This window comes from Rhinolophus sinicus, chromosome 6 (genome assembly GCF_057876585.1).
Source record: "Rhinolophus sinicus isolate RSI-liver-muscle chromosome 6, RSI-T2T, whole genome shotgun sequence".
NCBI classification, from domain to species: Eukaryota; Metazoa; Chordata; class Mammalia; order Chiroptera; family Rhinolophidae; genus Rhinolophus; species Rhinolophus sinicus.
Window position 1 is genome coordinate 14,446,939 of NC_142506.1, and position 16,391 is coordinate 14,463,329.

General features: G+C 35.4%; 1 protein-coding gene and 1 pseudogene across 3 annotated transcripts in view; one reads left to right on the forward strand and one right to left on the reverse strand.

Moving 5' to 3' along the window:
• Positions 1-16,391, reverse strand: part of MTBP (MDM2 binding protein) — a 67,264-nt gene that overhangs the window by 30,775 nt on the left and 20,098 nt on the right. The gene's annotated exons all lie outside the window — the stretch shown is intronic.
• On the forward strand, positions 14,867-15,247 carry LOC109437799 (small ribosomal subunit protein eS25 pseudogene; annotated as a pseudogene).

Genomic DNA, 16,391 nt, shown 5'->3' on the forward strand with positions numbered 1-16,391 from the left:
TGGTATTCTCTAAAGAAAGTAAAACAATGTGTCTCTAACTGGGGAGATATAAAAACAGAGCTTAGGGTCAGAATTATCAATGGTGAATGCCTTTACACAGAACATTGAGGCTCTTTACTCTTCTTCATTCACATAACTTCCAGAATTTTGGAAGCCAGATAGCAGTACTGAGTCTTCTTTTGGAAATGTGGTCTGTCCTACATGAAACACTAAAGAATCCCAATATTGGGGGTCACCTCCTATAGGGTTCCAGCAAGATCATCCTAAAATGAATATCATAGTCAACAAGCTCCACCCATGTACCCCAATTTTCCAATCAGCTTTCTGGTACTCTCCCTTAAATATGAACAGGCAGCCAAACATTATGAGACCTCAACAAAAGTCTTTAGGGGCCGGCCCAGTGGCTCAGGCGGTTGGAGCTCCATGCTCCTAACTCTGAAGGCTGCCAGTTTGATTCCCACATGGGCCAGTGGGCTCTCAACCACAAGGTTGCCGGTTCAACTCCTCGACTCCCGCAAGGGATGGGGGGCTGCACCACCTGCAACTAACAAGGGCTTGGACCTGGAGCTGGGCTGTGCCCTCCACAACTACGACTGAAAGGATAACAACTGGACTTGGAAAAAATCCTGGAAGGACACACTGTTACCCAATAAAGTCCTGTTCCCCTTCCCCAATAAAATCTTTTTAAAAAAAAGTCTCTAGTATAAAAGCCAGATGCCAAAAAAAAAAAAAAAAGAAAAAGAAAAAGAATAAAACAGAAAAAAGTGACTAAAAATAAATCAAAAAGACAAAAACAAACATATCAGATCACTAAAATCCTCAGAGAAGATATCACATCTATTAAATAGAACAGAAAATTACAAGAGGGAAAAAAAAAACATGAAGAGCTCATGGAAATTAAAGTTACGAAAGCAGAAATATATATTTAACTAAAAGGTTAGACAATAAAGTTCAGTGAATCTATCAGAAAGTAGATTAAGACAAAGAAATGGAAAATAGGAGAGAAAGAGAGCAGAGAGAGAGAGACCCAAACTAAAAGGAACAACATCCAAAACATCCAAAGAGAAGTAACAGAAGAGAGAACATTAAAATATGGCGGAAAAGAAATTAGCAGTAAAATAATAATAACATTGTCCACAATAAAAAGACAATTTTCCAAGCATGCTGAGTGCACAATATAGGTATAAAAATAGACCCAACAAGGTGCATCATCTGAAAATTCAGAAGACTAGAAACAACAAGTAGATTATACAAAATTCCAGAGAAAATCTAGGTTTCTTATAAAAATAAAACTCAAGAGTAAAACAATGACACTAGAATTCTAAACAACGTTAAACGCTGGAAAACAATGGAGAAATGCTTTCAAAATTCTACTAGAAAAATGTTCTCCAACCTAGAATGCTAAATTAAAGAGAAAGAGTAGAATAAAGACATTTTTAGGCTTGGAGGGTTTCAAAAATTTTTCTCCTATAAACCCTTTTACACGAACATTAAAGGATTTTAGAGTTGTTTTTTTTCCCACCAAAATGAGGGAATAAATGAAGAAACAGGAAGATTAAAGGATCCAAGGAATCAACAAAATAAATTTCCATAATGATGAAAAGATAGTTTCTGACTCAAAAGCTATGCAACAAACCTAAGAGCGCAAAACCAACCATTCTGGATTACACAGGTCAGAAAGATTTCTTGAATGTACAGAAAGGAGTTTCTCAAGTGGGAAAAGGCTTCATGTTTGAGTATTTAAAAAAAAAAAAAGAATCAACAACTCTAGATAAAACAAAATACCGTACAGGAAAAAAATAAGATATGCTACATGGCTCAACTGTGAATAGCGATTGATTACATAAGCATAATAACAAAAACAATGATTATTAATCTGAAATTATTATGTGATCATTCTGGGAGGACAGGGAAATGAAGAGCATGTGAGTGTGTGATAAGAGCAAAGAAATGAAAGAGGATTCATATTTCCCAGATTGAAAACTTACTACAAAGCTATAGTAATCAAGACAGTGAGGTATCGGTATGAGGACAGACAGACAGATTAACAGAATTGAGAGTCAAGAAATATACTCTTACACTTACAGCCAAGTGGTTTTCAACAAAGGTACCAACACAACTCAAAGGAGAAAGAACAGTCTTTTCAACAAATGATTTGCGACAACGGGACATCTGTATGCAAAAAAATGAAGTTGGAACCCTACCCTTCTACCTCAGAATATATACAAAAATTAATCCAAAATCAATCATAGATATAAATCATAGCTAAAACTCCAAAACTCTTAGAACAAAACAAAGGCATAAATCTTCATGACCTTGGCTTAGGCAATGATTTGTTAACTGTGATACCAAAGCACAAGTAACAAAAGAAAAAACACAGAAAATTGGATTTCATTCAAATTAAAAACTTTTGTGCTTCAAGGTACACCATGAAGAGAATAAAAAAATCAACCCACTACGGACTTTAATAATAATGTGTTAAGTTAGGTTCATCAACTGAAATAATACCCCACTCTAGTGTAGGACGTTGATAATGGAGGGGGTTATATAAGTGTGGGGACATGGACTATATAAAAACACTCTGTACTTTGTGTTCTATTGTGCTATGTACTGAAAACTGCTCTAAAAAATAGTTTATTAATTAAAAAAAAACTATCCATGACAAGACTGCTGTGAAGATTCAATGTGAAATACTGCATGGAAAGTGCTCACTTAGCTCATTGACTAATAATTGCTCAATAAATATTACCAATTAAAAAAAAAGTCAACCCACAGAATGAGGGACAATTTTTGTAAATCATATAGCTTATAAAGGATTTGTATCTAGAATATATAAGTAACTCCCACAACTCATAATAAAAAGACAACTCAATTAAAAACTGGGTAAAGGATCTGAACAGACATTCCTCCAAGATATACACAAATAGCCAATAAGCATATGGAAAGATGCTCAACATCATTAGCCGACACGGTTGTGTAAATCAAAACCACAAAGATACCACTTCACATCCCTTGCATGGTTATAATCCAAAGTACAGATAATATCAAGTGTTGATGAGGATGTAGAGAAACTGGAACCCTCATAGATTTCTGGTGAGAATATAAAATGGTATAGCCACTTTACAAAAGTTTGGCGGTTCCTTGAAAAGTTAAGCGCACTGTTAATATATGACCCAGTAATTCCACTTCAAAATAATTTTAAACATGTTCACACAAAATATGATCCATACAAATTTAGATACATTCACACAAAAATATGTACATGAATATTCATAGCAGCATTATTTATGATGCTCAAAAGTGTCAACAGCCCACATGTCCATCAATTGATACAAGAATAAATAAAATGTGGTATATCCAAATGATGGAATATTATCTAGCAATAAAAAGGAATGAAATACTGGGATGCACTACAACATGGATGAACTTGAAAACATTATGCTACGTGAAAGAAGCCAGTCATTAAAGACTACATATTGTATGATGGCACTTATCTGAAATGTCCACAACAAGCAAATCCATACAGAAAACAGACGAAGGGATGGGAGCGTCAGGTGATGGGATTGCACAGTAACTACCTAAGGGTATGGAGTTGCTTTTGGGATAGATGAAAACATCCTCAAGTTGACTGGTGATGGCTGCACAGCTTTGTGAACAGACTGAAAACCCTGGAATTGTATGTTTTAAATGGTTGAATTGTATAGTGGGTGAATTACATCACAACAAAGCTCTTTTCTTAAAATTTAAAATTATCTTAGGAATGTAGTATTCTAATCACAAAGAGTTCTTAGAATTTTGGGATGTATATGTATATCAAATATATACTTACATATGTATGTATATACAGAGGGTGCCAAAAAAAGTATACATATTTTAAGAAAGGAAAAAACTGTATTAAAATTGTAATACTCAATATATACCAACAACAAAAGATGAATATAAGTCATGTGTACACATTTTTTGGCACCTCCATATATACAGTGTTTATATACACACAGCAAAAGAAATCTACTATAAGGTTATTGTAGTAGTTTAGTTGACATATATGAGCCTATTGTGGGTTAAAGTCTATTCCCCCAAAAAAACCATGAAACACAAAAAAACATTTTTTTGCAATTAGCTTGAAATAGAGATATTAATGCTATTCAGAAACATCAATCTTGGAAAAGGAATTTAAATAAAGATTATTAGAAAGGAAAAGCACTTGTTACCAGCTGTATTTAAAACTATGGTTTGCCAAGAGTTGCTTAATTCATTTACCAATTTAGCACTTTGCAAACTCAAGCTATAGGTGTCTCTTCAATCCACGTCATCCTTCTCACATGTATTTAAATTCCGTCACCTTTATTAGTACTATAATTGCTGAAGCCTATAATGACAACAATGTTATTTTCCTCAAAAGAAAAGTATTTATTTTAAATAACTCCCCTAACTGTTATGACTAGGCAGTCATTTAAAGAATTTGTTCCAGATATGGCAGGTGTTAATTGAAGACTTATTAAATAATTTTTATGTAAATACACAGAGTAGCAGATTTACAATTAGCATAGTTACTCAATTCTCATAGCTCTTCCTAAAGAAATAAGGGAAAATGATGATAACAGAAAATTCCTCTCTATTTTCATCTGTTATTTTTACACTATCAACTTTCAAGGGCTTGCATGGCCCCTCGTCACCAAATCCATACATCCACTTTGGATCTACATGACAGGTAAAATGAGAGAAGCAGAAACAGCAAGTTTCCTTTAGTTGTACCAAATTTTGAAAATAGTATATAAACTATAACGAAGAGATGTGTCACTATTACTTTCATTAACAAAATTCTAGTATAATAAAAACGTAGCTATATTTTATATGAATATGCTTTGCAGCAGTTCTTAGAATCCTGTAGGACCCCCGTTGTTGTATAACAGTTCAACAATGTAAAAACAAAACCATATTCATGCAAAGGGGAAATAATATTCCACATGATATAAAGAAATATATCTTAGGATAACTAGGGAAAGAGGATATACTGGTTAAGTGAATATTCTGACTTTTTGAAAAGTGTATATATGTATTAATATGTATATATATGTATATATATGTATTAATATTGACTGTAACTGTTGGAGACACATGTGTTTGTGTGTGTCTGAATATGCACTTACAATTATATTCTCTACTAACCCCTGGTATAAAATAAACATCTCTATGAAAGAAATCTTGTTACTACCTAAAAGAGATCTAGATTCCCATACAGTTTTAACAGTGAATTAATGTTCTCTTTGAAATTTGCTCTTATATGGCTTTTTTATGCCAGGGGTCAATAGAGAATATAATTGCAAGTACATATTCAGACACACACAAACACACATGCCTCCAACAGTTACAGTCAATATTAATATACAAACCGGAGGTGCCAAAAAAATGTGACAATACAAGTGGACACTTTGCTCACTGTTGCTCAAGCAGTAGTTCGCAGTAATAAGAAGTGTCTGGATGCTGATGGGAACCACTTTGAGCCCCTCTTGTCATTGCAGAAGTCAAACGTGACTTGTATTCATCAGTTGTTATCGGGATATTTTGAGTATTACAATTTTAATAGTTTTCCTTTCTTAAAATGTGTATACTTTTTTTTGCACCCTCTGTATGTGCACATGTACACACATATATCAAAGTCTGAGTTTGATTAATTTAAAGAAATGACACATGGTGCATCCATCACTTTAATCCAGTTTTGGAAAACTTCCATTATCTCTTTGCAATCAATCTCTCCTCCTACTCATGGCCGCAGGCACTGATATGTTTTCTGTCTCCTTTTGCCTTTTATAGAAATTTCACACAAATGAAATCATATATAGTCTTTTAAGGCTGACTTTATAAACTTAGCACTTTTAGGTACACCCAAAACTTTCCACGCCTTTTTATTGCTGAGGAGTATTCCATGGTATGGACAAAACCAACTGTGTTTATCTATTCATGAGTTGATGGATATTTGCAGTTTCTACCGTGTTTCCCCGAAAATAAAACCTAGCCAGACAATCAGCTCTAATGCGTCTTTTGGAGCAAAAATTAATATAAGATCCAGTCTCATCTAACATAATAAAATATAAGACCTGGTCTTATATTAATTTTTGTTCTAAAAGACATATTAGAGCTGATTGTCCAGCTAGGTCTTATTTTCAGGGAAACACGGTAATTCTTAGCTATTATGAATACTGCTTTTATAAATAGTTGCTTGCAAGCATTTGAGTGAACATATGTTCCCATTTCTCCTGGATAAATACCTTCAAAAGTACTGGGCTGTGTAGTTAAGCGTAAGCTTAACTATCAAACTGTTTTCCAGAGTAGCTGTACCATTTCACGTTCCCACCAACAACGTGTGAGGTTTGCAGTTTTTCCAATTCCTCCTCAACATTTGATAGTCACTGTTTTCAAAAATAGCCATTCAAGTGAGTGTATTATAGAATCACATTGTGGTTTTAATTTGCATTTCCCTAAAGACTAATGATAATGAGCATCTTTCATGTGTTTTATTAGCTAGTCATGTATCTTTAGTAAAATGTCTATTCAACTCTCTTACCCATTTATTAATTGGGCTGTCTCCTTATTGAGTTTAAACACAAACACACACACACACACACACACACACACACACACACACACACACACGGTGCCAAAAAAATGTATACACATTACAAGAAAGGAAAACTGTGTTAAAATTGTAATACTTGATATATACCAATAACAAAAGATAAATACAAATCACGTTTGACGTCTGCAATTACAAGAGGTGCTCAAAGTGGTTACCTCAGTGTCCAGACACTTCTGATTAAGGTGAACTACTGCTTGAGCAACGTTGACCCAAGTGTCCACTTATAAATATTTTTTTGGCACCTCCGGTATATGTTAGATATATGATTAAAAGTATTTTTTTCTTAGTTGCCTTTAAAAATCTTTCTTTAGTGTTTTTGAAAAGAGGGACATTTTTAATTTTAGTGACTTTACAGCATTTTCTTTTGACAGATCGTCCTTTTGGTGTGTATGTTCTCTTACAGAGGTTTTGTAGTTTTCGTACCTACCTTTAGGTACATGATCCATTTTGAGTTAATTTTTATGTAAAAGTCTAACATATGTATAAAATTTGTTACATACAGATATCCTACTCTACCAGCACTGTATTAAGGAGACTATCCTTTTCCTGTTGCCATCTTTTTCTCTATCCCGTCCCACTGACAGAGGTGTATTCTTAGTCCAATTCCACACTGTCGTGACTATTGTGGCTTTATAACACATTAAGTTGGGAATCAGGGAGTGTAAGTTCTCAGTTGTTCTTCCTTTTGAAGACAGTTCTTTTGCCTATTCTAGGTCCTTTGTAATTCCATATAAATTTAGTATAAGTGTGTCAATTTCTATGAAAAGTCCGCCTGGAACTTTGTTAGATATTGGATTGACTCTATAGGTCAATTTGAAGACAAGTGCCATCTTAATACTGAGTTTTCTAATTTAGGAACATGATGTATCTCTCCATTTACATTTAAGTATATCTCCTTAACTGAGTGATAATGCTTCATCATTTTCAGTGCACAGGTCGTATACTTCTTTTGTTAGCTATAGTCCTCAGTATTACATTCATTGACTTCTGGTCTAATTTCCTTCCTTCTACTTATTTGGATTTAGTCTTCTAGCTTCTTGAGGTTGATGTTTAGATTATTGATGTTAGATCTTTCTCCTATTCTAAGCATCTAAGATCCTCTTACTGTGTTGCCCCGAAAATAAGACCTAGCCAGACCATTAGCTCTAATGCATCTTTTGGAGCAAAAATTAATATAAGACCCAGTCTTATTTTAATATAATATAAGACCAGGTTTTATATAATATATCTGGCCAAGTCTTATTTTCGGGGAAACACAGTAGTACTGCTTTAGCTGCCTCACATAGATTTATGTTTTGTTTTTATTTCCATTCAGTTAAAACAATTTTATCTAATTTCCCCTCTGATTTCTTCTTTGACCTACTGGTTATTTAGAAGAATGCTTTTTAATTTGCAAATATTTAAAGTATTTCTCGCATTTCTGCTGGTTTCTAATTTAATTCCATTGTAATCGGAGAATATACTGTGTATTATTTCTATCCTTTTAAATTTATTGCGCCTCATTTAATGGCCTCACAGATATATATGGTCTCGCCTGAAGAATGTTCCATATGTCCTTGAAGAAGACGACTATGTTGCTGAGTGCTGTGACCAGTCAAATTTAGTGGAGTGAAGTTGGTTGATAGTGTTCACTACTGAATTCCTAGCACCTAGACTAATGCCTTGAATACACAATAAATTTTTGCCGACTGGGAGACTACTTCATCTCTGCCAAAATAAAGAGACTTTTCTTTTTTCCAAGATCACCCTTAAATTTTTTCCTTTCAAAATAATTCTAATTTTTTTTAAAAAAATGAGGCAACAACACTCAGAAATGTAAAATTGCCATCAACGGTACGGAGATACATCCAGACTTGGGTGAAAATTCTGATTTTACCCTGTGGCCTTAGAGAATTTTCTTGATTTCTCTGTACCTTAGCTTTTTCATTTGTAACATAAAGTTTGGCAATGATCAACATCCTATTTTTTGACACTTTCATAAAACTTTTCTGTCAACATATGGTGAGCCAGGCACTTTTTATTATAGAACTGACTTTTCAATCCAGGTTTAAATATAGAAGTCTTTCTTCAGAAATGTAACAGGGTTTAGTTAATTGCATTTGTTCATATAGTTCGTTTGCATTTTCCCCAGTATCGTAATGGTTTCTGGGTATTTCACCAAAAACCACTTTTAAAAATCATTCTTTTGCTATTCTTAATTTAAGTATACTTCAATGGAGCATTGTTTTTCTATTTCAGGTCAAACCATATGACATTTATGCTGATATTTAACAATTTTTGATATACAAATACAGCACAACTATATGGTTCAAACTAATACATATGTATGCATTTTATTTCACCAAAGGATGATATGTTAAACCTAAGGAACTATTAAAAACTGGGGCACAAATGTTGGTTCACACCGCATGGATGAAGTCCATTAAAAGTCTTTTTTTACTTTTTCAGAAGCAGTTATTACTACCTGAACATATATATTTCATTTATTATCTAACAAATATTTTTGAATACCTAGCAAGCGTCAGGCACTGTTCCAGGCACTAAGAATAAATCAATGAATTAAAGTAAAAAAATTTCATGTTTCTTCTCAGTTTTAGTGGGATAAACAGATACACGTTTAGTATATTAGATATTGGTAAGTACTAAGGAGAAAAAGTAAAGCTGGGAAGACGGATATGTCAGGAGAAGAGTCCACTTGTAATTTTGGATGGGCTTGCAAATTAGGTCCTGAATGAGAAAATGACTTTGGAGTAAAGGCCACCCAAAATTGAGAGACCTAGCCATAGAATTATCTGGGAGAAGAACGAAAGTTATTATCTCCACTATCATGTAAGCTACCTGAGGGCAACGACTTTTATTCTACTTACTGTTGGTCCAGCATGTAAAACAGTGCCTTGCATATTGTAGATACTCAATAAACATACTTGTTGAAAAGCTGAATATTTGAAGCATATACAAATATGTATAAACGCTTACATATATACACCTGATTTTTTAACCACAGATGTCAGCATAATAGCTTTTGCATGCCTTGCTTTTATTCAGGTAATATCTTTTGGGGATTGTTTCTAGCTGATTGCTACTGAATACAGTGTTATAGTAAGTAAGACTTACAATTACTTGTCAATATCTATTTTCTATGTTACAGTATTAATTCCAAGAGAGGAGGCGCCAAGTCTGTCTTTCTCATCACTGATCCCAGATTATAGTACCACGCCAGATACACAGTATGTACTCAGTCTTCAAAAAAAACTGAATGAAAGGATGACTGACTGAATGAATGAATAACAAGACCATAAAAGAATAAATCAGGGAGTACTTGTAGGAAGCAGTATAAAGTTTAGTTTGGAAGATAGGCGACATGCAGGGCCACAGCGGAGAACAGCTGGGCATAATTCAGTAGGTTGTCCGAAAACAAGAATTTTCATTTAGGCAGCTGATCTGAGAGTTGATATCTGATTTGAGACAGTGAGAAAGGTTATTTAGTCGCACTAGGCATGGGATATGAAGTTTTTCTATGTAAGAGCTATTAAAACTTTTATCATAGCTAAAACGTGGCTACTCTTTTTACCAAAGGAATCCTGTCAATGGAATAATTTCTCCGATACAGATGGCTATGAGTAGACTACTACTTAATTATCAAATGTCTAATTTGATTTTGTTCTACTAAGATTTAAACAAACAAAAAAACTGTAAAGTATCAGTTTAAACTGCCCTTAATGATATAGCCTAATTAGTATCAATAATCTGGCTTATAAGATTATCATGTGATATCCATCTTATTCAGAAGTTACCGAAATAAATCTCCAAATTTCAAGAGGTTATAATTTTTAAAAAAATCAAATCAAGCCACACGGTAAGGTATTTTCTTAAAGTTGCAATGAAATAAAAAAGATTAAAAAACAACATAAAAAAAAACACCACAACTGAGGTGACATCATAAAAATGGCGGAGTGAGGTGAGCCTCTGGAAATCTCCCCTGGAATTCACACCAAATTGAACAATGGTAACTCCACAAAGGACTCCCTATGCAGCACACAGGCAAGACTAAGAGGCTCACTAATCAAATCACCTAAAGGTGGGCAAATTGCAGGAGCAGGGGAGGTGGGAAGGAAGAAGTGCAGAGATGGGGCCACACGAGTGCAGGACGCAGACCTAGCTCAGTGCTCCGAGCTCGCTGCTTCCAGGAACTACCGCAGCTGCGGGAGAGGGAAGAACTCAGACTGCTAGGGCTCCGCTTATGGCCCACAGGCTGAGGGGGCAGCATATAACATGGCTGAACCCAACGCTCATGGCAAAGCCTGAGGGAAGAAGGCTGAAAACAGTGGTTTAAGCCCCCACTGCCGAGCAGAAAACGGAAGCCTTAGGCACTGAGTTTAGCCGCCCCCTCCCTACCCTCCCAGAGCTCACCCTGCCCCACCTGCCCGGTGCTAGAAGTGGAACAGTAGCCCTGTCAGATAAAAAGAACAGAATATTTGCAGTTTTGAGAACTGTGGACCGCAGACACAAATTCGCAACCCAACTAGTTTCAGCAAAGGGGAGGGAGCCATGGAAGCAGGAATGGCTGTGGTGGTGGTCGCCACTATTGCTCTGGGCCACCTCTCACAAGCCACCCCGCCTCTGTCCCCACTTATCTGAGCAGATCCCTGCAGGAGTAAACAGAGCTGCTGAAACACATGGGCTCTGAATCTGGTGCAGGAAGAGCTTTGGAACTTCAAAAGCTCTCCGCATACACACAAGGACACTGTGCCCTGTGACCCAGGCAAACTACTAACAGAGGAGGAGCCCGTCTCCCAGGGAATCCCCCCATTGTGTGAGAAGCTGGAATAGTGCAGAGAAAACATAACACTACAGTGTGAGAGAGAATAAAAGGCTGCAGTCAGAGAGAAAATAAAACATTCTACCAACACCTACTGGAAAACAAAAGAAAGACCTCTTTCTAGCAACCTGTTACAGAACCCACTCCTGTAGCTGTCTAGGAAGAGAAATAATAAATCATTAATTGCCATGAATAACCAAGGTTAAGAAGACAGCTCAGAAAGAAAATTAAAAGACTCCAGAAAATGAACTTAAAGACATGGAAATATGTGACTTAAATGACAGAGAATTCAAGATTGCAGTTCTGAAAAAACTCAACGAGATGCAAGAAAACACAGACAAGCAATTTAATGAACTCAGAAACACAATCAAAGAACAAAATGAACATTTTATCAAAGAGATTGAAATTTTAAAAAAGAACCAAATAGAATTTCTGGAGATTAAGAACTCAATAGAAGAAATTAAGAACGAAATAACCAGCTTAGGTAGTAGAGTTGACCAGATGGAGGAAAGAATCAGTGACATCGAAGATAGAAATCTGGAAATGACATGGAAAGAAGAAGAAAGAGACTTGAGACTTAAAAAGAAATGAAAGAACTCTACAAGAACTTTCTGACTCCATCAGAAAGACCAATATGAGAATAATGGGCATACCAGAAGGAGAAGAAAGAGAGAAGGGAACAGAGAGTATATTCAAACAAATAGTTGATGAGAACTTCCCAAACTTGTGGAAAGAACTAGATTCTCGAATCCAAGAAGCAAATAGAACACCTAATTATCTCCACCTCAACAGGGCTTCTCCAAGCCACATTGTATTGAAGCTGTCAAAAATCAACAACAAAGAAAGAGTCCTCAAGGCAGCCGGGAAAAGAAGACGGTAACCTACAACGGAAAGCCCATTAGAATACCATCAGATTTTTCAGAAGAAACTCTACAAGCCAGGAGGGACTGGAATCAAATATTGAAGCTATTGAAAGAGAGAAAATATGAGCGAAGAATAATATATCCAGCAAAGATATCCTTTAGATATGAAGGAGGAATACAGACCTTTCCAGACATACAGAAGCTGAGGGAATTTTCTAACACATGACCTGCACTACAAGAAATACTGAAGGCGGCTATTCGACTAGCATCAATAGGGATAATTTGCAGCAACCAAACATAAAAAGGGGGAGAGTAAAGGCCCTGAATATGGGAATAGAGAAACTAAGCATGCTGAAGAAAATGGAATACTCTAAATATCAAACTTTCTTTTACATAAACTTAATGGTAACCACTCAAAAAAAATCCAGAACTGAAACATATAACGTAATAAAAGGAGAAACAGAGGGAAAAATCATAGAATACTACAACACAGAAATAATAGACAACAACAAAAAAGGCAAAAAAAACAAACAAACAAACAAACAAAAAACAATGAAGACAGTCTTACCAGAAAACTAAAGATAGAATGATAGGAAATCCTCACATATCAATAATCACCCTAAATGTAAATGGACTGAACTCACCAATAAAAAGGCACAGAGTAGCAGATTGGATCAAAAAACTAAACCCAACCATATGCTGCCTCCAAGAGATACATCTCAGCTACAAGGACAAATAAAGACTCAAAGTGAAAGGGTGGAAATTGACACTCCAAGCAAATGGTATTCAGAGAAAATCAGGTGTATCCATACTGATATCAGATGAAACAGACATCAGGATAAAAAAGGTAACAAGAGACAAAGATGGACATTTCATAATGATAAAGAGGACTATACAACAAGAAGACATAACAGTCATCAACATTTATGCCCCCAATCAGGGAGCACCAAAATATACCAAGCAACTACTAACACAACTAAAGGGAGAAATTGACCAAAACACAATTATAGTAGGGGACCTAAATACATCATTGACAAATATGGATAGATCATCCAAACAGAAAATAAATAAAGAAATAACAGCCCTAAATGACACATTAGATGAAATGGACATAATTGACATTTATAGAGTACTTCATCCTAGAACATCAGACTATACATTTTTTGTAGTGTATATGGAACATTCTCAAGGATAGACCATATATTGTGACATAAAACTAGCTTCAGCAAATTTAAGAAGACTGAAATCATACCAAGCATATTGTCTGATCACAAGGCTTTGAAATTGGATATCAACTGCAAAAAGAAAGCAGGAAAAACCACAAATACGTGGAGATTAAGCAACATACTTTTAAAGAACGACCGGGTCAAAGAAGAAAAAAGAGAAGAGATCAAAAGATACATAGAAACAAATGACAATGAAAAAACATCCTACCAAAATTTTTGGGACGCAGCAAAAGCAGTTTTGAGAGGGAAATTTATATCATTACAGGCCTATCTCAAGAAACAAGAAAAATCCCAAATAAATAACCTCACGTTACACCTTAAAGAACTGGAAAAAGAAGAACAAATGAAACCCAAGGTCAGCAGAAGAAAGGAAATAATAAAAATCAGAGCAGAACTAAATGAAATAGAGAACAAAAAGACAATAGAAAAAAATTAATGTGACAAAGAGCTGGTTCTTTGAAAGGGTTAATAAAATTGACAAACCCTTGGCTAGACTCACTAAGATAAAAAGAGAAAAGACACTACTAAACAAAATCAGAAACGAGAGAGGGGAAGTTATCACGGATGCCACAGAACTACAAAGGATCATCCAAGAATACTATGAAGGACTGTATACCACCAAATTCAATAACCTAGAAGAAATGGACAAGTTCTTAGAAACATATAGCCTTCCAAGGCTGAACCATGAAGAACTGGAAAATCTAAACAGACCCATCACCAGTAATGAAATTGAATCAGTCTTCCAAATCTTCCCCAAAGCAAAAGTCAGGGACTAGAGGGCTTCACTAGTGAATTCTATCAAACCTTCAAAGAGGATCTAATACCTGTCCTATTCAAACTCTTTCAAAAAATTGAAGAAGAGACAATACTCCCTAACTCATTTTATGAGGCCAACATTACCCTGATACCAAAACCTGGTAAGGATAACACAAAATAGAAAACTGCAGACCAATATCTCTAATGAATACACATGCAAAAATCCTAAACAAAATTCTAGCAAATCAAATGCCAGGGGAACAAGGATGGTTCAACATATGCAAATCCATCAATGTGATACATCACATAAACAAAATAAAGGACAAAAATCATATGATTATATCAATTGATGCAGAAAAAGCATTTGACAAGGTACAACATCCATTTATGGTTAAAGCAACAAAATAGGTATAGAAGGAAAATAACATAATAAAGGCCATACGTGACAAAACTTGGATCTTGAGAGTATAATGCTAAGAGAAATAAGACAGAAAAAGTAGAGCTCCCTTTTCATCCGACACCTTAGCGAAGCTGCAGTCGTAGCCGCTGCTGTCCACGCTTCGCCATGCCACCCAAAGATGACAAGAGAAGAAAGATGCTGGAAAGTCGGCCAAGAAAGACAAAGACCAGTGAACAAATCTGGAGGCTAGGCCAAAAAGAAGTGGTCCAAAGGCAAAGTTTGGGACAAGCTCAATAACCTAGTCTTGTTTGACAAAGCGACATATGACAAACTTTGTAAGGAAGTTCCCAACTATAAGCTTATAACCCCAGCTGTTGTCTCTGAGAGACTGAAGATCTGTGGTGCCTTGACTAGGGCAGCCCTTCAGGAGCTCCTTAGTAAAGGACTTATTAAATTAGTTTCAAAGCACCGAGCTTAAGTAATTTACACCAGAAACACCAAGGGTGGGGATGCCCCAGCTGCTGGTGAAGATGCATGAAAAACAGGTCCCACCAACTGTACATTTTGAAAAATTAAACTTCATTAAATAAATAAAAAAAGAAAAAGAGAATCACATGATTTCACTGATAGGTGGTATATAAACCGAAAACAACAAAAGAACAACACAAGCAACTGAAAGAACAAAAACTCATAGACACAGACAATAGTTTAGGGGTTACCACAGGGTAAGGGGGGAGGAGAGAGTGGGGCTCTAGAAGAGGGTAAATGGGGTCTAATATATGGCGATGGAAAGAGAACTGACTCTGGGTGGTGAACACACAATTTGAGATACAGATAATGTATTACAGAATTGTACACCTGAAATCTATGTAATTTTACTAACAATTGTCGCCCCAATAAACTTTAATTTAAAGAAAAAACAAACAACTAAGTTAAAAATAAATTCTCAATCAGTAAATTACCTTGGAAAACATTACAAGAAGAAAAATAAGTAAGGGGCTGCCCAGAGTATACTCAATTTCAGTTAGGAAATATTAACATTCAATTTATATAAATAAGTTTTAACACACGTAATGCTGAGAAATCGATAAATATTATCCCATTATTTCATGTAGTATAAGTGAAGTTGATTCTATTGGCAACCAGTAAATTTATTTCTGATCTTGTTTAGCATCTGCCAAAATCTGCAGGTAAACATTTATTCTCTGTGAGGAGTTGAGAAGGGTTAAAGCTGTACTTCTTCCTGTACTAATACAGTGCAATAATCTCTATTAACAATGTCTCTTCCTCCAGGAAGCTTTCCTGAACTCTTAAGGCTATGTCAGGTCATACAGTCTGCAAGTATCCTCCACTTCACCTTCAACCTGTCAGCTAAACCGATTTATAATGATTTTTCAAAGTACCTTCCTCACTTGACTATAAATTTCACAAAGAACCAGGCATCTACTTCTTCAAGTGTAATGACCCAGTTTGACTCTTTATTTTCACACCTTGCACCATAGTCTTTATCATGCAATATATGGTATTTTGATGTTGATATTAATGATTATAACTTTCTGGCTCTTCCAACTACAATTTACTAAATCATTTCCTAACTTTTCCTGCATTTTTACCTTAAATCCAGGTATTTCTCAGGACCCTATCCTGGGCTGTCTTCTTTAGTCATGTCTGTAATGGTTTTTTTTCCAGC